The sequence below is a fragment of the Emydura macquarii genome, unplaced genomic scaffold (genome assembly GCF_026122565.2).
Source record: "Emydura macquarii macquarii isolate MOO-44397 ecotype Brisbane River unplaced genomic scaffold, CSIRO-AGI_Emac_v2 contig_2617, whole genome shotgun sequence".
In the NCBI taxonomy this organism is placed as follows: Eukaryota; Metazoa; Chordata; order Testudines; family Chelidae; genus Emydura; species Emydura macquarii.
Genome location: NW_027132754.1, coordinates 421,061 through 433,501, shown reverse-complemented (window position 1 = coordinate 433,501; position 12,441 = coordinate 421,061).

Here is a 12,441-nt window from a genome sequence, read left to right as displayed (position 1 = left end):
TTAACCTCATCAGATTTCTTTTGGCACAATCCTCCAATTTGTCTAAGTCACTCTGTATCCTATTCCTGCCCTTCAGGGTATCTACCACAACCCCCTGCTTAGTTTCATCTGCAAACTTGCTGAGGGTGCAATCCACTCCATCATCCAAGATCATTAATGAAGATGTTGAACAAAACTGGCCCCGGGACTGACCCCTGGGGCACTCCGCTTAATACCAGCTGCCAACTAGACATTGAGAGCTGTTGATCACTGCAGGTAAGTCACACCTTATAGTCCATTCATCCAACCCATATTTCTTTAACTTGCTGGCAAGAATACTGTGGGAAACCATATCAAAAGCTTTGCTAAAGTCAATATATCCACCACTTTCCCCACATCCACAGAGCCAGTCATCTCATCACAGAAGGCAATCAGGTTGGTCAGGCATGACTTGCCCTTGGTGAATCCATGCTGACTGCTCCTGATCATCATCTTCTCCTTCAAGTGCCTCAAAATGGACTCTGTGAGGACCTGCTCCATGATTTTTCCAGAGACTGAGATGAGGCTGACTGATCTGTAGTTTCCCAGATTCTCTTTCTTCCCTTTTTTAAAGATGGGCACTAGATTTGCCTTTTTCCAGTCATCCGGGTCCTCCCCCGATTGCCACGAGTTTTCAAAGATAGTAGCCAATGGCTCTGCAATCGCATCAGCCAACTCCCTCAGCACCCTCGGGTGCATTGCATCCGGCCCCATGGACTTGTGTATGTCCAGCCTTTCTAAATAGTCCTGGACCTGTTCTTTCAGCACTGAGGGCTGCTCACCTCCTCCCCATTCTGTGCTGCCCGGTGCAGTAGTCTGGAGCTGACCTTGTCTGTGAAGACAGAGACAAAATAAAGCACTGAGGTACTTCAGCTTTTTCTACATCATCTGTCACTAGATTGCCTCTCCTATTCACACTTTCCCTGACTTTCATCTTGTTGCTAACATACCTGTAGAAACCCTTCTTGTTCCCCTTCACGTCCTTTGCTAGTTGCAACTCCAATTGTGCTTTGGCCTTCCCGATTTCACTCCTGCATGTTCGAGCAGTGTTTTTACACTCCTCCCTAGTCATCTGACCAAGCTTCCACTTCTTGTAAGCTTCCTTTTTGTGTTTAAACTAACTGACGATTTATCTGTTAAGCCAAGCTGGTCACCTACCATATTTGCTATTCTTTCTGCACATCGGGATGGTTTGTTCCTGTGCCCTCAATAAGGTTTCTTTAAAATACAGCCAACTCTCTTGGGTTCCTTTCCCCCTCATATTAGCCTCCCAGGGAATCCTGACCATCAGTTCCCTGAGGGAGTCAATGTCTGCTTTTCTGACGTCCAGGGTCCCTATTCTGCTGCTCTCCTATGTTACGTCAGCTCTGTGTTCTTGGGGAACCAGGGCATGGTACCCAGCCTGTCTGACTCACAAAGGATTTCCCCCTCCCCTAGCCTGTGCTTGAACCAGAACTGATCAGCAGAAAGACATTCAGAAAGCAATAAAAAGGCAGTGGGAGACACACCTAAACCCCTCCAGACAAGGGTGACAGGATTAAGGTAACTACATCAAAGATGGAACAAGGAAACATCTCTATTGGCATATCAAATGGAGAACCAAGCTTCAAGGCAGGGACCGCACTGAACTCTGGGATCAGCGAAGCAGGAAAGCACGGCATGATGGGAGATCCCTGCTCCACATGTTAATGACCCCCCGCCTGCAACACCCAGCTCAGCAGTTATCAGACCAATTCTAGTCTTAGATCCTTATTGATATTGATCCCATAGCCAGGAATGGTCTGTTCCTATTGTCCAGCCTAAACAAAATAACTCATTTACCCATAAACAAACCTGGTGTTTCCCCTTGAACCATTGTTGTTTCCCTACAAAAACCCCGACCCAAGCTCAAACCTCGGTTCTGATGCCTGGATCCAAAAGCTGCATCAGTTCCATTGGGATGTCGCCTTTTCCTGACTGAGCGTGTCAGGGACTCAGCCCATCTCAAGCACTCTGGACCCTAAGCTGAACAGCCTGTGTCCTGGGAACCTTTGACCAGTTCAAGCTGTGCTGAGTGGTGAGACCCCAACTCTCTCTCTTTGCTCTGATTAAGCCCACTTTTTCCCTCAAACCTAATCTGATCTTTCTTTCTCTCTCACTGCAGGTATAAGTTTCTAAACCAGACCTGCAATCCAGCTTGGTCTAGATTTCCTCAATACCCCAATTGGAACCATGTAAACCTGTAAGTGTTTGGTTTATTGGTCTCTCCTTGTATGGCTATTACTCTATATACCTGGCAATAAAATAACTTTTATAATCAAGCTGGTTGCCAGACTCTCTCCAAATTTCATTTACGCCTTCATGTTCTCCATTTCCATCTTGCTCTGCAGCAACGCTTCTTTTACCTAAACCAAAGATCCCCTGTAACGCCCACAAATCCTGTGAGGTTTGCTCATTAAGGAGGTTACTACCAGAATAATTGTAGAGTGAAAGTGGGGATAGCGACGTGCTGACCCTGTGGCATATAAGGGTGGCAGCTGGAAAGTGCTGCTCTGCCCAGTCTGTGGAGTCCAGGGGCATATAAGGGCGTCATCTTAATAGTGCTGTTTTGACCCAGTCTGCTCAGATGTGCTCTGTTAATCTGTGAATGTGTCTGTGTGAATGTGGGTATTTATTTGAATCTAGGGCTGGAGGAACCCAGCCCTGGGAAACTTAGGTTCTGCAAGGTAGCTCCATTGGGAGGGGACTTGCAGAAGGGAAAAGTAAAGTTCCCTATGAAAACACAAGTGACACAAGCAGTACATTAATAGAATTACAACCTCCCCACTGGGAAAGTAGCCCTAATAAATGAGCATACCCCAAGGTGACGGGCAAACCTGGTAACACCTTCCTTCGTCAGAATCCTGAGCTCGATTATCTCATGGTCACGGCTGCCCAGATTGCCACCCACTTCTACTTCCCCACCTATTCTTCCCTATTGATGAGCAGCAGGTCAAGAGGAGCACGGCCCCTAGTTGGTTGATCCAGCACTTGCACCAGGAAGTCGTCCCCAAAACTCTCCAAAAACTTCTTGGATTGTCTGTGCACTGCAGCAGATGTCAGGGTGAGTGAAGTCCCGCAGGAGAACCAGGGTCTGTGATCTGGAAACTTAAGTTAGTTGTCTGAAGAAAGCCACTTCTACCTCATCCTCCTGGTCTGGTGACCTATAACAGATGCCCACCACATCACCCATGTTGCTCAGTCTCGCCTCTAAACTTAAGCCAGAGACTCTCAACAGGATTTTCTCCAGTTTTATACTGGAGTCTGAGCAGTCATACTGCTCTCTTACATATAGTGCAACTCCTCCACCTTTCCCCCCAATAACATTTGTTATTAACAATCACCACCACCAATCGCCTGGTTTTTGAGGACCCAACTCACGATTTCTCAACTCTGGAGGCTGGTGATACCGTGTTTGGTGAGACAGAAACAGGCACAGAGCAGTGAAGTGACTTACCTGCAGTGGCACAGTGATGCAGACCCAGGAATAAAACCCAGGAGTCCCAGTTCGTAATCACATACCCTTCCATCCCTTTGGAAGAGGCATGAGAATGGTAAAAATCGTACACTGAAATACCTTTGATCACAGACACCCAAACAAACAAACAAACAAGTCACTGGAAAGGTAAAATTGTTCATGATTTTTTTTGCATCAATTTCTCTGTTAATTAGAATGTAATTATTTTTTAAACAAATCAGTTTTTGCTTTGTTGGAAGCCTCACACAGATAACAGAAAGTTATTTTGTTTCACGAACAGGGCTGTCATTTTAACAGACAAGGGCTTCCTCAGAAAGAACAATTTCTGGAAATGTAGCAAAATCTATGTAGCTGCCCCAGACATTGTGTAAAAATTGTTTTCCGTTTTAGCCCTTTATCAGATCTGCCCTTTAATTCAACTCACCTCTCCAGATACAGTTTTATTTTAAGTACAGAGGAAGAATATTATCAATTCCCTGGTGAACAGGTCTTTCCAATGAAACATAAAACCAAGGTCCTTGCGTAGGGTCAATAAAAAGCGCCTGGTGCTATCCTACTCAAGATTCAGTTAATCCTGATGTCTGGGTTAATTCCAACATGAGTAAATTACCTTCTGTCACTCTAAACCCCCTCCCACTTCCATTTTCAAATAGGTCCACAGTTCTTCACTTTTTGACTTGAATACGGTTGCTATGCAACTGTTAAACAGCTGCAGCAACCCACCCAGAAGTGGCTGCATTTCAGCGCTGGGTGAGTGATCCCTCTGTGCCATTAAACAGCTGCTGTGTCTCAGCTGAGAGGTGGCTGCATTTCAGTGCTGCCCGTTGTGCAGCATCGCTGTGTGCCATTAAACAGCTGTGGCATCCCCCCCCCCAGAGGTGGCTGCATTACACTTCTGGGCAAAGAGATCCCTATGGATTAAATAATGTTGGGAAGAAAGAGGTCATAGAAACAGAAGCTTTAATACTGGAGACATCTGCAGAGTGGAAAGAAACAACCATTTAGGGAAAGAATTTTTTATTTTCAAGCTTCTAAGCGGGTTTCTACAAACAATAAAGTAAAAAAAAACAAAAAAAACAAAACCCTAAAATAATCAACAGTTTCCTTTTAAAATATTTTTGTTGGTTTTTTGTTCTCTTTCTTTTTTTAAATTTTAAATCCAAGAAACCTGTTGAGATTACCCAGACCAGCATGGTTGGTAGCAGAGAGACAATAACCTTGACCTGTCTTCTGGACTACAACTGAGGGAGAAAAGAGGACTAAGAACCAGTAAAGTTACTGCAGGCACCTTGGGAGAGCCAGGTAAGACACCCATGCTCAGGAATAACATACACGAGTCATGAAAATATCAACATGATTCCTGGATTCGGAAGGGAGAGAGAGTGCTTGTCCCAAGCTAGGAACTGGTGCTCTACTGGTCTAATATCCCAAAGAGCTCCATCAGTTAAGACCATAAGAACGGCCATACCGGGTCAGATCAATGGTCTGACAGTGGCAGGTGTCTTCAGGAGGAAGCAAGGCGTGTTCTTACTCCAGGTTAGGTAAGATCCTAGGGAAGACAAAGCACGGTGTAATTTTCACACAAACCAGAAAGTCGAGGTGACCCCGCAACTGCCAACAAGTGTGAAAACAAGAAGCTGCTGAGATCTTATTCAACATGGGTTAAGATATGCATTGTTTCCTAGTGAAGATGCAGCCTTCTAGAGGAAAGTTTAGCAAAAGATGCTTTTTTAACAATATCTGCGGAGGAGATTCCGACCTCCCCTGCACCTTTCAAGCAGATTCACCAATGATCAGCCTTCTGAAACTCATGAAGCACACTTAACATTTGCAAAAAGGGGAATGAATGTTGCACAACCCAGTGCTGCAGGCTGAGAGTTTACCTTCTCCAAGATCCTGGGATTTCGGGAAGAATTCGGCATCGCATACATCTCTAGCCAGCATCTTTAACAACCACACACTCATACAAAGCAAAACTGATCTCGTCACAAGGCCTAGGCTCCTCATAAGAATGGAACGCAGGAGTCCTGGCTCCCAGTCGTCCTGCTCTAACCACTAGACATCATTCCCTCTCAGACCTGGGAACAGAACCCAGGAGTCCTGACTCCCAGTTCGCATAGGAGTCAAGTGTGACTTCTGTGATGCCAAGGCCTTACGGCCAGCACTCTGAGAGACGAGATTCACACCTGAGAACATTCCTCTACTCAGCCAACAGGAGGTGCTGTTTAACTCTCCCTAACCCTGTCAAGGGGAGGCTGGATGGGAAGGAGGTGGAGAAATTTACACGGGACAAAATCCAAGGCGGCTTTAATAAACCAGGCGATGCCCTGAAAATGCCGAGGTGCCCCTTCCTTTGCCCCTGCCCCATTCAAATCTTTAAATGCTTTGGCATTGCTACAACGTTCAATGCTACAAAAACGAAACAAAACAAACAAACAAAAACCCCACCCCCAAATGCTATTTTAATGGCTTTTTTCAACACCGGTGTCAAATTAAATCTCAATGTTAAAGAACCCAGCATTTTTTATACTCTACCGGAAAAGCCCTGAACATACGCTGGTGAGAGCCGGCGTTTCCTGTCTCAAGTAAAGAAGGAGGAAAACCATCAATCCCCCTCCCCCAATGCCCTCAATGCTGGATCCTGGCTTTCAGCATTCATTACAACCCCACTTTCGGGATGTAATTTTCCCTGCTTAGATACCCTTCTCCTTGATTGCACTGTTTGCTAAATAGGATGGCTGGCTCCTCCCCCACATATTCTGGCCCTGACCACACCCCCAGCTCCTCCTACATCCACACTCTTGCTCCTCCCACTCCATGCTAATTCCTGCTCTCCTCTATACCTGCTACCACTGTCTCCCTGCCCTCACTCACCACAGGCCAGATCCAGACCCCATCAAACTCAGTGGGCGGCTGGCTCCCTGATGACTCCCCCCCACACACACACCTCTTCGGAGCTGCCAGCCTGCAAGCCTCTCAGAGAGTCTCCAAAGCGGGGGAGAAGATCCCACATTTCATTCAAGTGCCCCCAAGTCCATTCTTGGCACTCTAGGAAAGTCTTTTAAGAGGCAAAAGATTTTTGGCTCCCAGCTACAATAATCATTTCTTCAAAATGTCACTGCACAGCGAGAGAAGAAAAAGAAACCATCTGACTTTATTTGTAGAGCTGCCAAACCACACGAAAGAGGAAATCTCTCTCCCGAGTTTCCGAATGCTCAATTCTCCCCAATAAAATTCCACTGACCTACTCCTCACTCCACATACCAGTGCTAAGGAAAAAAAATACAGATAGATAAATATCGAGATCTCCCACAAAAAATAAAGGGAAAAGAGATGATTTAAAAAAAAAAATTACAATAAATTTAAAGGACACATAAAACACACATAAAAAGTTCCCGCTGGCCAATAAATAATTTGTAAGGTTTTGATCTCCTGCAATTATGGAGAGTGAGGAGGGAAGGACAAAGGGATGTTTGAACAAACTTAAAGCTAAACAGCTGGCCCGTGAGGATCCCAATGCAGCTGTAGCATTGTTAAAAGATGGATTTTGATGCAAGAATCAGCCAGCTCTGCAAGAAATGTAAAGACACGGGTTGGTGGCATCCCCTGTACTTTGAATCAGGTTTTGCTGCCGTGATCTAGGACTACCAGTCACTCTGCTTCCAGACCTCTCTATTCAACTTTGGCCAAATGACACCTTTTCAGAAGACAAAGGGGGGCAATTTTCAAAAGTGCCTATGCTCCATTTTCAAATGTGCCTTAGAAGCCCCTTCACCATCAATGATGACAGGAGTCCTAAGTCACTTTTGAAAATAGGACTTCAGATCCTAGGTGCTTTTGAAAATCGCACCCACCGTTTTTTCTTTTTAATTTTTTTTTTTTTTTTGGTGGCTACTAAAAAATACAAAGCCAGTAGCCCCACCTTGAGGAAACTACTAAAGCTTATTAGCTTCAGGTCAGCTGTCCAAGAATCAAGACAGATGAATGACCGAATGTACAAGTGATAAAAAGCTAAAGTCCCTTTCCATATAAGATAGAAGTTACGCCTATTACTTTTTAACATGCGAATTTATAATAATAATAATAATAGTATATAATATATAGATAATATAGTGAAATGCTAATGCCTAGAATATAACCGTCTATCCAGCTATTTTCTGCCCTACCTTTGGCATGAATTTTTTTTTTGTTTTTTGTTTTTTCCTTTAAAATCCCCATTTGAATGCATGCACACACCTGCACACACACATCCCCACACATACAGAAAAAATAAAATAGTAAGAGCAGATGTCAGGTCTGCGATTAAAAAGCACTTAACCGCCCGGATTAAAATAATATTAACAGAGATTTGTTCTAAATTAAAACATAAAAAAATAATTTAAAAAATGCAATAAAACTGCATTTTTCTACCCCCCACCACCCCGGCAATTCTTCTTCTCCTTGAAAAAACATCCCAAAGTTTAAACGATTGACAAAGCCTTTGTCGCCAACCCACCCGCCCCACCCCTACCCAGGGGGTCTGTGTTCAATTTAGGTTGTATTGCCCTGGGAATGTGAGAAACATTGATTGAGTGAAAAGTGGGGCTGTTTCCCTTTAAGAGGCTGGGCCTGATCTCAGCAGAAGTGAAAGGGAGTAGAACTGCGCCCTCTACAGGTCAGAGATTCTAAGGCGATTGGAAACAATTTTGCAACCTTTGAGGTTACAACTCCTCATTGGAAGCCAGTAACTTTTGCAAACCCACTGCCCACTCCAATCCGTGACGCCTTTCGAAAAATCAGTGATCTAATCCGTTCTCAGCACTTAGCTAAGAACAGCTTTGATCTAGCAACCCAGTTCAGCACACCATGGCAACACACCCGCCAGATCCAAGCCTGGGCTGAACTGCTCTGCTGAAGAGAGGCCCATACTAACAGCCCCACTGAATTCATTCACGTAAGTGATGCAGGGTCAGCCCCAATAGTAAGGCTGGAAGCATCAGATTCTAATTGGGGCACTGGAGTGGGGTTCAGAAGAGCTAGGTTCTATTCCTGCCTCTGTCACTGACCTGCTGTGCGTCCGGGGCTCTCAGTTTTCCCCACCCTCCTTTTGGCTATTTAGATTGAGAGATCTTTGGGGCAGGGACCGTCTCTCACTATGTGTCTGAGCAGCAGCTAGCAAAACAGGGCCCCGATCCTGAGAGCCAATGGGATTTGCAAGCCTCCTTTCCCTAGACTCCTTTGGAAAAAACTGCCTTAAAGGCCACGATTTTCCTAAAGGGCTCAGCTCTCACGTCAGCATTTAAATGAAACATCTGGATTTCCAAAAGGTCTCAGTGCCCAACGGCATCCAGGGGATGTGTGGACATGTCAGTTAAGTGCCTACCCGGGTGCTCTGATGAAGACTCGGCCCTGGTTTTGGGGGGGCTGAGCACATGAAAAAATCTGACCCTTAGCAGTTAAAAATAAAAGAAAGATTCAGCCAGGCCTCCAGCTGATGGAAATGGCTATCAGTCCATTAGAGTCATTGGGGCCAAATCACCAACTGCTGTCAATCAGCATCGCTCCATTGATGCAATGCTGATTCACAGTAACTAAGGATCAGGTCGATGTTGTCAAGTCCTGTATTTTTATCATAATATTTGGTCTCTTTTTTAAAGCCCCCAGCTCCTGTAGTCCTGTGATTACAGGAGAATCTCCACTTTTGTTTAGTTTTTAGCCCTAGAAACGCTTGAAAGTGAGACCTGCTAAAGGCTCAAAAGCTGGAAGATAAATGAAAAGAAACCCAAAATGATCATCTCCTGATTTTTAAACCAATCTCATGATTTTGAAGGGCCTGGTCCATGACTTTTGAACACTAGGGGTTGAGACAACAATACCCTCTGACTCTTTGTCAGTTGAAATTCACATACAATCAAATCCTTCCACACCTAATATCGTTGGGCCGAAAACTTCTTGGGCTGCCTGTTCAATGAATACTGACCATCAACATCTGTCAGATGAAGCCAACCCACTGCTGTGGCTGTTAATAAAACAGAGCGAGAGGAGTTTGAACAGCAACAAGAAACCAACCTGAAAACCTGCCTCATCAGATTGGGTGGCTGCTTTCTGGGTGTTTGTCACATCTGAACCCCTGCCTGGGGAGTCGTTTACAGCCTCTTAAGGTGATTGTACCAGTTCCTTGAGGGATGATCTTGCCTCACGGACTGTGTTTGCTGCTCTGCTATTCGATGGTACACCCAAGACCTCTCTCTACCATAGCACCAGCCTAGATGCTTCATTAGATAGACAAGCACAGAACTCCTAAATGCTGGATCTGGGAAAGAACAAGCAAGCCAGAGGGTTTAGTTAGTTGGATGTGCCAAAGAGTCAGATTCTTGCCAATGAGACTATTCTGTGACAGCTTCCTGCTAATGCGTTTTAAACAGTTTCCCCAAGAGTCAACCACAAATACTTCTCCCCTCCTTTTCTCTTCTAATCCCTTCTTTACATCCACTCACCATCTGCACTTTATCCTACCATCCAAAGCTTTGAGAGACACATTCTTTATCGCCCATGAAGTGGCAGCAACTCCGTCCCCGCTGCTCTGTCCTGCACGGGGGCTGCATTTCACTCGCCATTTTAACTCAAACCTATGATCCTCACCTCTGCTCTTCACCCATCCCACTGTGCTTTGCCAACCTGCAGCAAATCCCCACTGAACCAGTGGGAGACAGCATGCTGGGCCTCCAGATCCTTTGCCACTAGCAATCTACTTCCCCTCTGGCTATTCATAGAGCATAGAGTCAGACAGGACCATCAGATCACCTAGTCTGACCTCCTGCATGAGACACACCAGAGAACCTCACCTAATGATTCCTGCATCCAGCCCACTGACTTGTGCTTGAGTGCGTCTTTTAGACGGACGTCCAATCTGCGTTTAGAGACTCCAAATGACGGAGAATTTATCACAGCCCTTGGCACGTTGTTCTGCTGGTTAATTCCCCATCCTTGTTAAAAGCTGGGCGTTGATTTCCAGATAGAATTTTTCTAATTTCAGCTCCCAGCCGTTGTATCTCGTTGTGCCTTTGTCTGCTACATTAAAGAACGCTCTGTTCTGAGAAATCTTCTCCCTGGGTAGGTAGTTATAGACCATGGCCAGTCACCTCTTAACCTTCTTTTCGTTAAGTTAAAGTGATTAAGCTCTTTACGCCTTCCATTCAGTGTGTCTCTTCTGCAGACTAAACAAACCTAGTTCCCTCAGCCTCTCCTCATAAGTCACGTGCGCCAGCCCCCTCATCATTTTTGTTACCCTCCGCTGGACTCTTTCCAACTTGTCCACATCCTTCCGGGGGGGGCGGCGGCAAAATTGGACACAATACTCCAAATACTCTTGGGAGCATGTGGCAAATGCCATGGAAGATGTTATGTGCATCATATGAAAAGGCAGCTCAAAGGGGCAGGGACAACCAATGCACACCAATAACCTTCCTGCAAATGGGTGGTTTGACTGTCACTGACTGACACTGGGCCAAGAGACCCAACCCTTGGAGGGTAAAACAGGGCTTTACATTCCATGGTTTCCGACTGGGGTCCTGCTGGGTACCCCATCAGGCTCTGCTCCCCACCCTGGTTTAATCTCCCCTTTGTACAGTCCTCTCTGGCTCAGTTTGCTCTTCAACTTTCGAAACTGCCTCAGCAAGCCAAGATCGCAGGTTCAGCGCTACCTGTTCCGCCTCCAAACCGGAGCATGCCTAAAACTCACCGCCATCTCCAACGTCCTTTGCTTCCAAGTTCACAACAGCCTCCCCGTCTCATGCATGGTACCTTCCTATTCACAGGAACAAACCCCTCCAACCTTCTGTGCCAGAAATCTTTCCTCTCTCGTTTTCCGTCAGCCATGCTCTCCCCACACCCTCCTTTCAATTCATGTTTCATCCCCATCTATCTTATCTGCCTTAGACCGCAAGTCCTTGAGGCCAGAGAACCCGTTCCCTTTATGTCTCGTAACGCACCACTACACCAATCAGCAGCAGCGTCCAAAAGGGCAACCAGAGGGCCCTCTCCTATTGCCATCGGCCTACCACAGGGACTCTCTTGAGTCTATTCTGCATCCATACTGGAACAAAGTTCCCCCCGTTTAGACTGAAGGCCTCTTCCACATTTAGAAACAGAACAAGCCATAATCTATAGCCCTTAGAACTTAGACTCCTGAAGATACAACTGAGAACCTACGGCTGGTCCCATCATTTCCATCTCCCATCAGGAAATTCCATGCAGGCCACATCATGAGGATAAGTTAAACTGTAGCTGCAGGACGCTCTTGCAGAAGTCCACTGCAGTAATTGCTGGTGATGGTGACTCTTCGCAGGATTGATGCGAGGGGAAATAGACTGGCAGAGCCAGATTCAACACCAAGCACTCCTTAATGCCTCCCAAGGGCGGTCTTCTTTGCAAGGATGGAGCACAGCTGGCTTGGGAGTTGCCATGCTTTTCCGCAGTGCCATGCCCATCGGCTCCAGATTCTCAGAGGGGTGGAATGACCACGGCTGATGGTTCTGCAGGAAGTCTTCACCGAGTCCTCTGTGGAAAAATGGGAGGGGGTGGCAAAGGAGGGCTCGGGCCACAGTTCATCTTCAGGGCGGCTAGAAAGCCAGCTGGAAATGGCCTCACATGGTATCCTGCTCGGCATTTACAGCTTCTTCAACAACCTGATTTTGCTCTGTGCGTTGGAAGCTCAGGGCTCCCCTCCCTTCCGGTGCCAGTTGCTCTCAGCTCCTCCTCTGTTTTATTAACAGCCAGCCACTGACGATCCAAACAGCTGTAGACCCATCCAAACCAGAAGGCCCAGGGAGGAGATACGGATCCCCTCTGCTTACACTGGGATCCTCTTTTCCTCCCACCCCATCAATCCGATGGGTGGCCTTGCTGCCGCATTAGTGCAGGGTGTCTCTCCTATCCTACTCCTGTTT